We start from the raw sequence: 16,582 nt of genomic DNA on the forward strand, positions 1-16,582 counted from the left end.
GAATGTCGACGTTCACTCTTGCCATCTCCTGTTTGACCACCTCCAATTTGCCTTGATTCATGGACGTAACATTCCAGGTTCCTATGCAATATTGCTCTTTACAGCATCGGACTTCGCTTCTGTCACCAGTCACATCCACAGCTGGGTAATGTTTTTGCTTTGGCTCCATCCCATCATTCTTTCTGGAGTTATTTCTCCACTGATCTCCAGTAGCATATTGGGCACCTACCGACCTGGGGAGTTCATCTTTCAGTGTCCTATCTTTTTGCCTTTTCATGCTGTTCATGGGGTTCTCAAGGCAAGAACACTGAAGTGGTTTGCCATGCCCTTCTCCAGTGGACCACATTCTGTCAGACCTCTCCACCATGACCCATCCATTTTGGGTGGCCCCACACGGCATGGCTTAGTTTCAATGAGATAGACAAGGCTGTTGTTCGTGTGATCAGATTAGCTAGTTTTCTGTAATTTTAGTTTCACTGTGTCTGCCCTCTGATGCCCTCTCGCAACACCTACCATCTTACTTGGGTTTCTCTTACCTTGGACGTGGGGTATCTCTTCACAGCTGCTCCAGCAAAGTGCAGCCGTTGCTCCTTACCTTGGAAAAGGGGTATCTACTCACGATGGTCCCTCCTGACCTTGAATGTGGAGTAACTCCTCTCGGCCCTCCTGTGCCCATGCAGCCGCAGCTCCTTGGACCTCAGGTAACTCCTCTCGGCCACGGCCCCTGGCCTCGAGCGCGGGGTAGCTCCTCTTGGCTGCCACCCCGCCGGCCTCTGGCCCGGGGTAGCTCCTCTCGGCTGCCGCCCCCAGCCTCGGCTGTGGGGTAGCTCCTCTCAGCCACGCTTCTGCGCAGACTGTCGCAGCCACACTTCTGCGCAGACCGTCGCAGCCGCCTCGCTTCTGCGTGGTCCATTGCAGCCACCTCGCTTCAACCACCTGCCTCCCCCTAAATCCCAATAGCCCTCCAGCTGTTAGATGCTCTTGCCCTAGGCTTCCAATCCACCCTGCACTTCCTTGGTATCCATTTTGCATATTTTGTCGTGTTTGGCTTTGCGGTCTTTCCCTACAGCCTGCAGGTACTGTCATCTATAGCCTCGCCCAATGTCTAAACATCAAACCTTCTTCAGAGACAGGTGTCATGGAGACCAGCGAGACCCATACAGATTCTCCCATAACCCACAATTCCTATACTTTCCAATCAGTCAGCAATTCCATGTTTGTTTAAACAGACCACAGATTTTTAGTTTCCACATAACTCTACCAGAAATTTACAACTTTTAAATGAAAGTATTTTAATTCTTCTCTTTGTTTCACTAATAACACTGAGATCTATATTTAGTTGCTGTTGTTGTTGTTCAGTTGCTCAGTCGTGTCTGACTCTCTGTGACCCCATGGACTGCAGCAAGCCAGGCTTCCCTGTCCTTCACTATCTCCTGGAGTTTCCTCAAACTCATCCCATTGAGTCAGTGATGCCATCCAACCATCTCATCCTGTGACACCTTCCTCTTTTGCCTTTGATCTTTCCCAGCATCAGGGTCTTTTCTAATCAGTTGGCTCTTTGCATCAGGTTGCCAAAGTTTTTGAGCTTCAGCTTCAGCATCAGTCCTTTCAGTGAATATTCAGGGTTGATTTCCTTTAGGATTGACTGGTTAGCTTCCTCTGAATGTTTTTTTGTTGGCTGCTGGTCTTGTTCTTAAACAATTTTATTCTAAGCTTGCTTCAGAAATGTAAGATAGAAATATTCATACATTTCAGTTTGGTTCAGAAAGGCCAGGAATTTTTTAAAAATGATGATTACTCTAAGTCTGTTCCTTGAAAGCAGAAACAGAAGCAACAGTTTAAAACACACATAGGCACACAAAAGTACAAGAAGTGGTCCAGCATCCCTCAAATCAGTTATAGGTTTATAAATAACAAGAAATTGGGTCCTAATGATTCATTTATGTTCTAGTCATCAGAGAAACGAAATAGAATTGGAAAATATTATTTGAAACGTAGGGACCCTAACAGCTATTATCAAGCATGGCATGTTACTTCTTTAAATAGTTAAAACCAAGGTCATTAATGAAGACACTTAATGTGTTTCTCTTAAACAACCATCTGGCAGGCTGAGATGTGTCCTTTATGTTCTTGTCAATTAAGACACAAACTCACTGGTTGCTTATTTTGAAAAATTGTTAGTATTTTAGAGGTAGGTCTCCAAACAAGGGAATTAAAACTTTCTGGAATGTTAAAAGGGTCTTTAACAGAAAGATAGATCTGTGGCAAGTATTTCAAGGAATAGCACAACAGTAGGGCTTTGGAGCAGAAGAGAAAACATTTTAAATGCATGACCAAATGTTTTCTTGAAAATTGGTCTAAAATTAGATGTCCAAAAATATAAGTACTATGTCTACAGTCTAGAGATATAAAGATTTTCCATAAAAATGAATGAGCACAACACATATAGATTCTGCAAGCCTAGCAAAATCTGAAACTAAAAATATTGTTTTAGCTGGTAAAAACATTTTTTATATGTAAGTGAATTATGGTGAGTTTCCTAACTGCCTGAAATGAATACTGAATTGAAACAAAAATAAAATTCTGTAAAATTTGTATGTTTAAATGAGAAGAGTAGAATAAGAAATTCAAGTAACTACAAAAGAAAAAAAAAATGAAGACAGTAAAACTACTCACATACACAAAGGACATATAATTTGTAGGAGAGATGATGCTTCTGTTATACAAGGAAAAATCTAGATAACTAAAGATTCTATTCGAGGTCTTGATGAGAAACACTTTCTACAAACAAAATCCTTTAACCAGTCCACAAATTTTCCTGCCTCTGAAATAGGGTCATGTTTAACTGATAAGTTATGGAGTCAAGAAGGAAGCATTACCCGGTCTTAGCGTGATAAACACAACTCTTGGGCCAGAGTCATAACCACATTATAAATTCTGCGTTAACTCCACCCATCTCAGGAGACCTGACAACCAAACAGGGTGGTGCTTTTCTACAAGCTCACATACCAGTGATATCTCCCCGCTGTGAGGATGGGGTTAGCTGCTCACCAGGGATCACCTTATAGTTTTGCTCTTCAGCCCCATGCTTGTCACCAAGTTGTCAGAGGACTACTGCCACACTCTGCAACTCAGGGCAACACTCACCTCGGAAGAAAAAGAAGGATGCGGCACCAGACACTGTGCCCTCTTCATCGAATACAGCAAAAGCCCTACAGGAGACCTTCACTTACTACTTATTAGCTAGAACTCAGACACCTGCCCACCTCTAACTATTAGAGTAACTGGAAAAGTAAACACAGTTGATCCTCATATTTCACGGATTCTGTATTTGTGAATTCATCTACTCACTGAAATCTGTTTATAATTCCAAAATCAATACTTGCCGTGTTTTCACCATCATTCACGGACATGGGCAGAAAAATCTGAGTTGCCTATACATGAAACCCTGGCTGAGGTCTAACAAGGTGAACCTGTGCCTTCTCTTTCAGCTGGTGCACAGAGGTGACCAGAGGATGGGGATGGAGGGGGGCAGAGGAAAGCAGGGAGAGCTGGGTAGGGTGTGAATCTTAACTCTGGAACCTGTCAGTGGGGAAGCCTCAGGGAAGTGAGTTAACACTCAGAGCCTCATTTTCTTTTTTATAAAATAAAGAAATTCGACTCTACTAAGATGAGTTGTTTTTAGGACTTAAGATCACAGTCTGTGTGAGGGGTGTGCGTGCACGTGTATATTTCCCTAGGAGCAACAGCTGAAGGTTTCTGACAAATTTATAGAACCTACATTTTGCCAATAACAAGAATCCACTGCACTTGCCTTTTCCAGCCACTTCTCTATAGAGGCAGGCACGGAAGGGATTTGGAAATGGGTGGCAACCTAAAAGTGTCTACGTCACTGATGACTCAAGAATGCTTTAAGTGCATTTTTCTGCCTCTGTTGTTTGCTTGGCCTATGATTCACTGCTTCTCAAACTTTCCACGGAAGCACCCCCCCACCCAACGTCAGAGGATAAGAACATGCATCCCAGGCAGTTTGAGGACTGTGCCACAAAACAGCTTGCCATCAACAGATTATTTCTCTGGAGATGCATATTTTCTCACAAAAATTCACCCCAATATATAAAATTTATTTTGGAATTCTGCTTCTGCTTTAGGATTCAGAGAACCACAAGAGAATGTTATTCCAAACTGAAGCATGAGAAATCTCTAAATAACCTATAAAATCATAACTTTTCTTGAGCCCATTAGAGAACTGAGGTTACAAGGCACCAAGTAAACAAATTCCAAAGAGTAACCAGAGCCTCTCAGGAGAGACAGAATGCACACTGTCTCCCCACTGATGGAGCACAGGAGAAAGAGGTGGCCCCCATAAAGGTCAGCAAAAAGAAAACAGGCATAATTTTAATCAATTTTAAAGGGTGACTATGGGCCTCAGTGGGCTTCCCAGGTGGCGCTAGTGGTAAAGAACCTGCCTGCCAATGAGGAGACCTAAAGTCACAGGTTCGATCCCTAGGTGTGGAAGCTCTCCTGGAGGAGAGCATTCTCCTTAAGAATCCTTATGGACAGAGGACACTGGTGGGCTATAGTTCCTAGAGTCACAAAGAGTCGGACACGACTAAAGCGACTTGGCACACATGCACGCACACACATGGGCCTCAGTGGTACATATAGAAAATCCCATCCACCTCCTCAGACCATCATCTTAAATCAAACAAAAACACTACTAGGGAGAAGCAGAAAACCCTCTTGGGCCCAGACTTCAGTGTCTGCTAAAGCCCAACACCCCACAGATACAATGCAAAGTTTGATGCCACAGGAGGGTGAGCCAGGACACAGAGAAAGCCACAGCCCCAGGTCTATGTGCACAGGACCACCTAAGATTAAGGCTGCACAAGAAGAATTGAGGAACTTCCATCCTGTCCCCACCACAAGCTCCACATCCAGTAACAAGAAAAGGCATTCTACTGCAGGAAGAAAAGAAAAGACAGAGAGAGATGTCTTCTCTGCGATGCAGGCATCTCTGTGTTGAAAGAAAAGCCCACCAGCACCACCAGCCCCACAATAAGCACAAGGGAACACCAGCTCCCAGTGGAGGAAATCAAAGGCTGGGGACCTAACGGTGGTATGCTCAGTTACGTCCGACTCTTCTCTGCTTCTCTCTCTGATTTCAATTCATTCAATCAATTGTGTGATTCGAGAATCTTACTGTGGTCTGTAAGTCTTTTTTGTTGTTGTTTAGTCACTAAGTTATGTTTGACTCTTTTGCGACCCCACAGACTGCAGCCCATCAGGTTCTTCTGTCCATGGGATTTTTCTCTGCAAGAGTACTGGAGTGGGTTGCCATTTCCTCCTCCAGGGGATCTTCCTGACCCGGGGATTGAACCCACATCTCCTATGTCTCCTGCACTGCAGACAGATTCTTTACTGCTGATTCAATGAGGAAGCCCAAAAGTGGCACAGCCACAACAAAATCTAAACTCTGCTCAGTGGCTGGTTGACTCAAGTACCCATTCATAACAGTAGAAGAGGTGTGCCCATTTCTAGGAGCAAATACCTATTTAGCAAAATAATACTGTTCTTCTACAAGCAGTATACGGTATTCAGTCACAATTATGAAACACAATAAAACAATTACACAATAACCAATTGTCAAACAATAAAGCAGACAACAAACCCAGGATCAGAGATGATCCAGATGTGGGAAACACTACTTAGAAACTTTAAAATACCTATGAGCAATATGTTAAAGGTTCTAGTGGAAAAGAGCACAACATGCATGAACAGATGGGGAAATGCAACAGAGAGATGGAACCTACAAAAAAAAAGTCAGGTTGGAGAGCTAACAAATAGAATATTACTGATTAATTCCTTAGTTGGGCTCATCAGCAGTAAGGACAAGAAGAACAGCTAAGGTAAGAATCAATAAACTTGAAAAGGTGAACAGAAATTAGCCAAGCTGGAAGACAAAGGGGGAAAAAAAAACAAAAAAATAAAACGAGAACAGAGAACCCTAGAGCAGTGGGATACTATTATATGGTCTCACATACATAGAAGTAGAATGAGAGAGAAGAAGAAATAAGTTTGACACTGAGGGAAAACAGTTGTAAAACACATAAATGATAAAGAAAGAAAACTTGTATCTGGAATATATAAAGAAATCTTACAATTCAACAATAAAAAGACCACCTCCTCCCCAAACACACACAAATAAAAAGAAAACCAATAAAAACTGACCAAAGGATGTGAACAGACACTTCACAGAAAAAGATATTCAAATGGCCAGTAAGCACATGAAATGATGCACATTATCATTACTCATTAGGGAAATGCAAATGAATACCATAATTATATGCCACTACATATCCACTAGAATGCCTAAAATTCAAAAGCCATAATACCAAGCACTGGCAAGAACGTGAAATAAGTAGTACTCTCATGCCCTGTTGGTGGGGAAGTGAAATTATATGACCCCTTCCTTTGGAAACTACATTGGCAGATTTTTTTTATATAGTTAAACACACATTGCTTGACCAAGCAATGCCACTCCCAGGTTATTTAACCAACAGGATAACCAAGGCTGTTAAAAAACAGCCTTAAATTTGAATTGTCAAGAGTACACTACGATCTCTGAGAAGATACAATCCTGTCACCTAAGACTGCTCCTGGGCAAGATTCTCCAAATGGGTTAAAAGCTTTGAATCAGTAGGAATTGTAGGCACTCTGATAGTTATGACCAACCTAGACAGCATATTAAAATGCAGAGACATTACTTTGCCAACAAAGGTCCGTCTAGTCAAGGCTATGGTTTTTCCAGTAGTCATGTATGGATGTGAGAGGTGGACTATAAAGAAAGCTGAGCGCCGAAGAATTGATGCTTTTGAATTGTGGTGTTGGAGAAGACTCTTGAGAGTCCCTTGGACTGCAAGGAGACCCAACCAGTCCATCCCAAAGGACATCAGTCCTGAATATTCATTAGAAGGGCTGATGTTGAAGCTGAAACCCCAATACTTTGGCCACCTGATGTGAAGAACTGACTTAATGGAAAAGACCCTGATGCTGGGAAAGATTGAAGGTGGGAGGAGAAGGGGACGACAGAGGATGAGATGGCTGGATGGCATCACCGACTCAATGGACATGAGTTTAAGTAAACTTCAGGAGTTGGTGATGGACAGGGAGGCCTGGTGTGCTGCAGTCCACAGGGTTGCAAAGAGTCAGACATGACTGAGTGACTGGACTGAACTGAACTGAACTGAAACCTAGCCAAAGACGCTCCTTCCTTTCCACCTTTAACCTCATGCTATGGCAGGGAAGGAGAGAGAAGGAAGTGATGATCACAGAAAGTGTGTTTCAGGTATATCAAAGTGTGATGCTCTCTTGGAATTTCCCTTGGACCTTTACATCTGGCCCCACTGCTCTCAGTGGCCCTGTAAAGCTGCTAAAATCTGTTAAGAAACTTTATAAGGGTCAGTTTTGGTAGCGTGGCCAAAAAAGCAGAGGGTAGAGGAGGGGAGGGCTTGATAAATTTTGTTTTACTAATCTTTTCTGCCTATGCTTATGTGCTAAATTAGCTACTTTATATTTCTAAAGTCTTAATCATTTGCATCTTTTGGTCAGACTCAACATTTATTACTTTAGGGATTTTGGCATAGAATTTAAAATCCTAGGAAGGAAGAAACTGGTGATTTTGGCTGATTTTTTTCCTTTCTGGCTGGAATAAGGAAAATTTAGAAGATGGTGAAAACACTGAGAGAAATGTTTACTGAACATTTTGATGAAACATAGCAATAGTCTGACTCAGGTCTTGATTCTGACACAATTACAGCTCCCTTCTCCCATCATATGAAACTGTATCCCTGATCACAGTATTAACAATATCTTTTGGTATTAGTTTGTGATTAGAGCATTGTTTCCCTGTGTTCCTCAAGAAACTATTGCTTTCTAGGACTTCCACAATTTATGCTAAGAAATACTTCGGTAGAGCTGAAATTGTTCACAAATTTGCTTTCATAAGAATTAACAGCATGATTAACTATCTGTGAGAATTTTCTTAGCCCCATGCTTCTCAAAGTGGAACAGAGGTACTTCTATCTCCCACGACAACAGAAAGTCATAAAACAGAAATGGCATACCTTCAGTGGGCCTCAGGTTTACTCATTATGTAATTTACAAGGAATTTTTTAAAGCCAGATTTAGTGAGGTATAATTTCCATGCAGTAAAATTCACCTTTTTAAATGTACAGATTGAGTTCTGACAACTGAATATTGATGTGTAAATGCCACCACAATCAAGACAGAAAACATTTCCATCATTCCCACAAGCCTTTTTGTGCCTTTTACAGAAAATTCTTGCCCCCATCTCTGCTGACCTCTGATCTGTTCTGTTCCTAGAGTTTTGCCTTTTCTAGAATGTCATAATAACAAAATCACAAACTATTCTATGGCTAAATTTTTTCATGGAGCATAATGTCTTTGAGATATATTCATGTTGTGGTTATCCATAATTGGTTGCTAATCTGTATACAGCTTCCACTATATACAGAAACTTTGTTTATTCTTTTATCAGTTGATGAACATTGAACTGTTTCCAGTTCTGACAAATTATGAATAAAGTTGTTATAAAGACACACTTCCCTCTGCCCCGAGGTATCATTATGTCTCCCTCCCTTACTCTTTTCAAAACTCTGCTCTAGTGTCGTCTATTCAAAAAGGTTTTCTCCGACTCCTCTATTTGAAATAGCGCTTGTCTTCACTCTCTGGTCCCTCATCTCCTGTTTCACCACTTCGAAGTGCTTAGCCTTACCATCATTTACATTACACTTCCTACAAAAAAGACAGACAGAGATCATATTAGTCAGGGGTCTCCGGAGAAACAGAGACAATAGGATATGTCTTTTTACACAGATATAGAGAAACAGAGCCAACAGAATATAGTTACATAGTTTTAGACCTGAAATCTAGTCTAATTCATTCATTTACAGACACAGAAAAACTAAGCCTAAGATGGTGATGTCATCTAACATTAAGTCCACTACCCTTTTAACTACTCAAATGTGATCTTACTATATGAAACAACAGCTGTGCACAAAAAGCAAAACAAAATAATTATTCTGAGAAGACAAAAATCATTCCAAATTATAAAATTATTCTAAATTATGCAGAAATGATGTGGAAAAGGATATTCATAGCTAATATTGTAAGAAAACTCCCTGTAGACTGATTTTTATTCAATAAATATTCTTGAACACTGGTTAGAACCAAAGGTGTTACATATTACAATGTTTAGAGTGTAACTAGATGTTACATTATTCCAAATACTAAGCATTTATAATTAATTAAGTGAATCACTAGTCATTTAATAGGCACCTATCAAGTGCTTATAAGTGCTCAGAGGTTAAAAAAAAATGTTACTATCTTCAGTCTCTATCTTGAAGTTACTTACAAGTTTTTGATATTGGAGCAAAAATCTTTAAGTATTTCACATGACCACAATCTCACAAGTTTGAAACAAGTGAGAAGAAAAGAGGATTTTCCAGTATTAGTGTAAACATCCAAATTGGGAAGTGTCTATGATACAGTAGGGAAAAAAAAAAAACCAACATGGGGCCTGAGGCAGGAGACCAGAATCCGTTCTGGGCTCTGCCATCAACAGTCTCTGGGCAAACCAGCTCACATGTCTGGGCCTTGCTTAAAACAATACAATGAAGTAGTCCTTTACTACGAGTGTTAATCACAATCATCTCTCCTCAGAAGCTTTATAAAAATGTGCCATGTACAGGAGCCACCTCAAAACCACTCAATCAAATGACCTGGAGAAATCTGTGGAAAAGTCCTTCAGATTATTCTGCTATGGCTCCCTGGTCAGCAACCTATGGTTCTTTCTACCCTCTAACAGACTCATTCCACGAAACAGGGTTTTAATATTTTCTAGCCAGAACATAATATATTTGAAATCCCTTGCTTCTTTCACAGTAAATAAGACTCATCCTAGTATTTCAGGAACTGTGGTCAAAGTATATGAAAACTGACAAAAATCATTTAAGAAGAATAAATGCCCTACAGCGGAACTTAATTTACAAAGTTAAATTTCAAGCCAGTGTATAAAGTAGATGCTAAATAGAATTATTTACTTTGAGTCTGGCAACTCAAAATAGATCCCTAGGGCACAGTCCCAGGAGGTGGGAACAGGAAACTGACCCCCGGTATGCTTTGAAACTTCCCACTCCTATCTTTCAACACAGGAAGTATCACCAGTTGCCTCACTGTGATTAAGGAAAGGCTATGATTTGGAAAACAACTCTTGGTAGACGTTTAGGGAAGAAATTTACCCTTTCATAGGGCATAGTGGCAATAACATATTTGCTACAAAAGATGGATTGGTGGAAAAAGAAAAAAATCATTTTTGAACAATACTGTAAGAGCAGTCCTACACTGGGAACAAATGTGAGCCGCATGGAACAGCAATGAATGCCTTTAGGTAGGACCTGTGTTTCCTTAAATTTTTCCCAACTAGAACAAAATCAGGGGGCTTCCCTAGCAGCTCAGCTGGTAAAGAATTCACCTGCAATGCAGGAGACCCTAGTTCGATTCCTGGGTCAGGAAGACCCACTGGAGAAGGGACAGGCTATCTACTCCAGTATTCTTGGGCTTCCCTAGTGGCTCAGATGGTAAAGAATCCCCTGCAGTGCGGGAGACCTGGGTGTGATCCCTGGGTTGGAAGATTCCCTGGAGAAGGGAACGGCTACCCACTCTAGTATTCTGGCCTGGAGACTTCCATGAACTATACAGAAAAAAATCATAGCCTATGAAATTTTCCTCAGTCTCCGTATGTAGAGCATTTCCCCTCTTTCCTACAGAAAACCTTTTTGACATCTCCACCCAAATGAAATGTTCATGTTCATTGACTAAGTCCGCAAATCTTTTGTAGGTGAAAGGAGTTCCAGGAAATTCTGAACTATTTTTTCTGGAAATTAAAGTAAATATGTGCAGTTTATCATAATCTTTAAGAAGTTTATTAGTATACCATCACTGCCTTTAAAAGGCACATTAGTATAGCATCACCACATGGAAAACTGGTGATTTGGTTTGGTTAAATTCTCTTTTCCTTTAAAATGCTGACTACGAAATTCTCACTTGGTTTTCTGTCCAGAATGTGAAAATAATTTTCTTTTACTTAAGGTGGATCCTACAATTAGTTATACTTCCACAGGGCCTCACACTTCCCCAGCACCTCTACAGTTGTCACTTCTGACTAGTAACATAAGAAAGATGGGGAATCTTTTGTTAATTTTTTTTTTCCAAAATGCAATGAAGATCATACAAAATAATTCTAAGATATCATGCGCTCAATATTCATTAAGATTAATTTTTAAAATAAAGACATGTTCTTAGGGAATGTAGAAAACAACATGGAACTTGGAGCCTAACAGCTGGTTGGTTATCACTTCCTAGGTGTTACGATCATAGGCAAGTCAATTAAGATAATAACACTCCAGCATCAAACTGATGGTAAGATCAAGAGGACACTCTGTACATCACCACTGCTGTTTAGTTGCTCAGTCGTGAATGACTTTCTGCGACCACATGGACTGTAGCCCGCCATCCTCTGTCCATGGGATTTTCCAGGCAAGAATACTGGAGTGGGTCTCCCGGATATCAGAAATCCTCATCCTAGGGGAACTCGCTAAGGCATGTCAGACTCTTTTGCAACCCCACGGATTACAGCCCTCCGGGCTCCTCTGTGCATGAGATTTCCAACACAAGAATACTGGAGTGGGCTGTCATTTCCTCCGCCAGGGTATCTTCCCAATCCAGAGACTAAACTCGCGTCTCCTGCACTGGCAGGCAGATTCTTTACCACTGAGCCACCAGAGAAGCCCATCCTGTACATACAAGGCTCTACAAATAGTAAGCTATTACATACATGTTAGCTGCTGGTGGTCTTTGATTTTTATTTCAAAGTGGATCTTTACAAGTCTCTGTCCAATGAAAATTATCAATAGTAGGTTCTTACAGGTTTTCTTCAAATCTCAATATACCCAAATAAGCCCACTCCTATCACATCTGATTGCACCATGAACCCTGAGTATTGTGATCTCCAGAAGAACTGTTCACATGTATAATCTCTATTTAAATTTTTTTAAAGTATTCAGTTTTTGTGCCTATATTAGTTTTAAGCATCAGCTTTAAGGTGATCAAAACTGCAACAGATTTTAATCAATCTCAGGACTCTATCAGAAGGTCAGAGGCAAAGAAAATAAAGCAAAACAAAAGGCAACTTCTCTGATGCTACTAGCAAAAACAAATACCTTATTTAACATGTTATAAAATGTGTATGAATTTACACCTTTAGTTTTGCTCTTTCTGTTTTATAACACAAACAAGACAAAAATACACTTAAGAAATATTTGCTAGAAATAAAAGCAATACTAACATTGAATAAATGTAAACAAATATGGCAAGCACGCCTACAGAGAAATCAGCACACTCTATTTTTAATCAAAACCCCAAACCACCATGGCATTTTTACGGTTTAAAACTGAAGAGGACCTTTCAAACCAGTGCCCCCAACTCGAACAGTGAGGCACTTCAAGACTGATAAAAGATCACAATCTAAGGTAAGACCAACATGTTGCTCTTATGAAGTGTAGACAGCTCTCTGAAATTATCCCTTCCTTGTAAGGCATTCACAAAAATGCCACTTGCGTTTTTTTAAAGTGATGGGATGGGATTCCAACAGAATATGGTCATTTATTTTCTTACTTTTATTATGTATAAAATATTATTTTTAAGTTACCCTGTATCACTGTTCTTCATCTCAGATTTTAAACTGCTTTAAGCCAAGGGTTCACAACTTTCTTATGATTAACAATGGACTCAATATAGTAAAAAAAAAAAACAACTCTGAAGATACTTTAAAAAATTTAGTTGTTGAGCAATTGTACTGGGAATCCTTTAACTCTGATAAAAGAAGCTATCTAAAATTATTAATGAGACACGGTTATCAAAAACTTTCTGATCCAAAGACGTGATGAAATAAAAATATACACAAAGCATACAGATTTCCAGCTGTTGGAGAGGGCACACATAAATAATCACATGTTAAACATCCAGATGCTGCACACTCAAGAACTCTAGGGGTAAATTCTTCATGGTTTTATTAGAAAAACACTGTTTAATATCTATTTACCAAAATAGGACTCCTCTTAATTCTCATTTTTTCACGTATCTAAATTTACTGGAAATATTATTAGTGTTCATGAACTGAAATAAAACATCTTCCCAGCTATTTTGAGCACAAATTTAGCACCAATGTAACATGTACTAATATTATATTTTGATAATTACAAACATAGTTAGGTAAGGCTCATTTATTAGTAAAAAACAGCTAACCACCCCGAAGTACTCAGTACATGCCAAGCACTATGCTAAGAGCTTTGTAAGCATAATCTCATTTAATCTATAAACAGTAGTGTCCCTGTTTTACAAAGGTTATCCACTTTATCCATGGTCACAAAATTGCAGGATCCAGGTTCAATTAGATCAGTTCTACCTAATTCCAGACCTGAACTCTTACCACCACAAGACAAGCTATTTTTCATTCAACGTCACCATCACAAATATCTTTCCCCTGTAGGGTATGATTCTTCTTAATGGTTCTAAACCAACTGTAAACCGTGCTTTCTCAGTGGGGGTTTAGAATCTCAGTAGTTTGGGGAGAACTACTGTCAGCATCCGAGGCAGAAAGGACCACAAATATATTTCAAAAATCCTACAGATAAATGCTGCGGAGACAATTAACACACCTTTAATAACGCCAAGAGCAAAATTCAGCTTAGCTGTCTCTTTCGTCGGGGAAGCGACCCCTGATGTCCTGCTCTGCATTTCTCTCACAGGCTCTGTCCAGCTGCACTGTCACTGTCTACTTCTTTGATCTACTCACCCCACTGCCTTCTGCCCTTCTGTCTCTGCACTTCCCACACCTTCACAATTTACTAGAAAATAGAACATCTGTATCAGACCTGCCTGGCTCAAGTATCAGACAGTCAAGATTCCACAGTTTTAATCTCTTATCCTATGCCATCACAGGAAAACTAGCCGGTGATAGCAGACTATCTTAAGGTCGGTTGCTCCTTAAGATCATACGGGTATTTTAAGTACGTTACCTCAAAAAGTTTGACCCCTTTCTTGCTAAACTGTAATACATGCTCTAACCCTAAGAAGATAGAGACCATGATGCATTTTAAGAAATGCTGGGCATAAAAAGTGGGGTGAGTATGTGGAACACTGACCCAACATGAACATCAACTGCCATCATGGTACATCATGTAAACTGCTTAAATGGGTTTTCACTTTTATAAGCTATCAAACAAAACACCACCTTTGCAAAACACTCTAAAAGAAGAACACATGAGGAGTTTGTAGTAACAGGCTCTATTTAAAATAAACATTTATAAAAATGGTTTTTATATTATAGTTCACCTTCCTAATATTCTGAAACTGAATTATATTCTCCAAACGTTTTGACGAACTAACTTTAAAAATATGTATGTATAGCATGCTGAATTAGGTACGGTAAAAAGATGAGTGGTTGCTAGGAACTGTGGGGCAGGAAAGAAGGAACGACGACTAAGTAGTGCCTGGGGCATACTGAGGACAGTGAAACTATCCTGTATGACACGGTAAAGGTGGACGCATGTTATTAAACATCTGTCAAAGCCTACAGCATGTATATGTAGCATCATTAGTTGTAGCAGATGGAGCACACCAACACAAGATGCTAATAACAGAGGAAAAGCGGAGCACACCTGAGAACTTCCCGTACTTTCCACTCGTTTTTCTATAAACCAAAAAGTTTTTTTTTTTTTAAGTCTATTAATCAACAAAAAATAGTTTGGGAAATAGTTAATGGTGATGGCTGCATAACATTGTGAATATAGCTAATGCCATCAAACTGTACATTTAAAAATGGCTAAAATGGCAAATTTCATGTTATATCTGTTTTACCACAAATCAAAAGGATTAGAGACACTCCTTGTCTGACGAGAAAATAATTCAGTAATTCCAGGGGAAAAAATGCTAGTAAATGAATCACAATCCAATGCAGAAATCGGTGAAATTTTTAACAGAAAATATTTTCATGAGATACTACTCCACTATAATAAGAACAGTAAATTTTAAGTGTTGCCGTGTTAACAAAAGCAGTATCTCAAGGGACTCTGGTTCTGTCATGAAGGGAAGCTCCATACCCCCCAAGTCTTTCCTCTCACAACTAACAAACCAGAGATGTCACACAACAAAGCAGCACAGGAAGTGTCCAAAAGGAAGAAAGAAGAAGGCTGCCTAGAGACCTTGCCTCTGGAGGAAAAACATGGCCGTATGTGCCTTGGGCCTTCTACTGCCCTCTCCGTGTCACAGACAGGGTACAGCAGAAGACAGCCTGTGGGACCTCCAAGAAAAGCCTCTCCTCCACCCAACACCCAGCCAAGGACCAAGAAAAGGGTGCACCAGCAAAAGAACAATCACCCTCCAGCTACCAATGGAGAAACCATTTTCCCCTTCCAGCAGACCAAATGAGAAGTGGAAGTTCCAAACCCCACACAGTCTACCCTTCTCACACAGAAGCACCTGCCACCCACCAGTGGTCAGCCAGACAGCTGGATAGGCAGACTGACCTTCCATCTTCCCCCAGGGAGAACCAGGGGGTGTGGCAACCTCCCTTCTGGCAAACAGTCAGTGTGGCTCCTTCTCCTTAGTCCCTAGAATCCCCCCAAGGAAGGAACATCTGCAAGGAGGAGCAAAAAGCTGAGCCTCCTCCCCTCCCCAGCAGCAATGAGATGTATCAAGAAAGCAGTCTGAGGCAGAGCTAGTCACCAAGATTAGGGCGGTCCAAGAAAAAGCGGAGCCTCACCCCGCACAATCGATGAGATGTACCGAGACTGCACAAGGGGCGACTTGCCCCTGTTCCACTTTTCCCCTGCCCCCAGGGTCACTGAGGCCCAGTGGGGAGCTGAATCTCCATACTCACTCCACAGTGCCGAGCAGGGCTGGTCAACACTCCTATTCCCCACTCGCCTCGTGTCAGCAGTGCCCGGGGGAAACAGAGCCCCAACGCTACTCTGAATTCACAAGGCCAAAGGAAGGAGTGGATGCAGAGCTGGTGGGCACTCCACTCCCCCCCCCCCCCGTCTCTGCCCTGGTGGCGGCAGGCTCAGCAGGAAACTGACACTATAACTCAAATCTCCAGGAGGAGAAGGTGAATATCCAACCTACCAACTGCTTCTACTTTTGCCACAGGGGTCCTGGAGTATGGGGTCGGGGGGAACCTGGGAGGCGTGTGAACATACACAAACATCCAACCCTCATCTACTTCAACAGGAAGCCTAGCTGATTTAAAAATAATAATAATAATTAAATAGGCTCAAGAGTCTCGTAATACAATACCAGGATATAATTTTAGTAATCACTGTCATACCAATAGCCAGGAAAGCACAACAGGAATGGGAAAAACAGCAACAACAAATGTCAAAGCCAAGATGAATCAGATGTTAAAACTGTCTGACAAGGATTTTAAAGCAGCTGCAACACA

At 40.8% G+C, this 16,582-nt stretch overlaps 1 protein-coding gene across 41 annotated transcripts in view; it reads right to left on the reverse strand.

Annotated features, from left to right (window-relative positions):
• SUPT3H (SPT3 homolog, SAGA and STAGA complex component) overlaps positions 1 to 16,582 on the reverse strand; it is a 408,871-nt gene that overhangs the window by 262,625 nt on the left and 129,664 nt on the right. For 3 of the 41 annotated variants that reach the window (XM_081519055.1, XM_081519047.1, XM_081519038.1), the window contains exons 1-2: positions 13,559 to 13,654; positions 8,666 to 8,817 (exon numbers count right to left, since the gene is read on the reverse strand). The exons of 34 other annotated variants lie outside the window; for them this stretch is intronic. The gene's annotated coding sequence lies outside the window, so the exon portion shown is untranslated. Of the gene's footprint in view, positions 1 to 8,665; positions 8,818 to 13,558; positions 13,655 to 16,582 lie in introns of those variants that run through there. 4 more of the 41 variants (XM_081519040.1, XM_081519037.1, XM_081519050.1 and 1 more) reach the window with 2 other exon arrangements.

Source organism: Giraffa tippelskirchi, chromosome 8 (genome assembly GCF_054371585.1).
Source record: "Giraffa tippelskirchi isolate mGirTip1 chromosome 8, T2T-mGirTip1v1.2.pri, whole genome shotgun sequence".
NCBI classification, from domain to species: domain Eukaryota; kingdom Metazoa; phylum Chordata; class Mammalia; order Artiodactyla; family Giraffidae; genus Giraffa; species Giraffa tippelskirchi.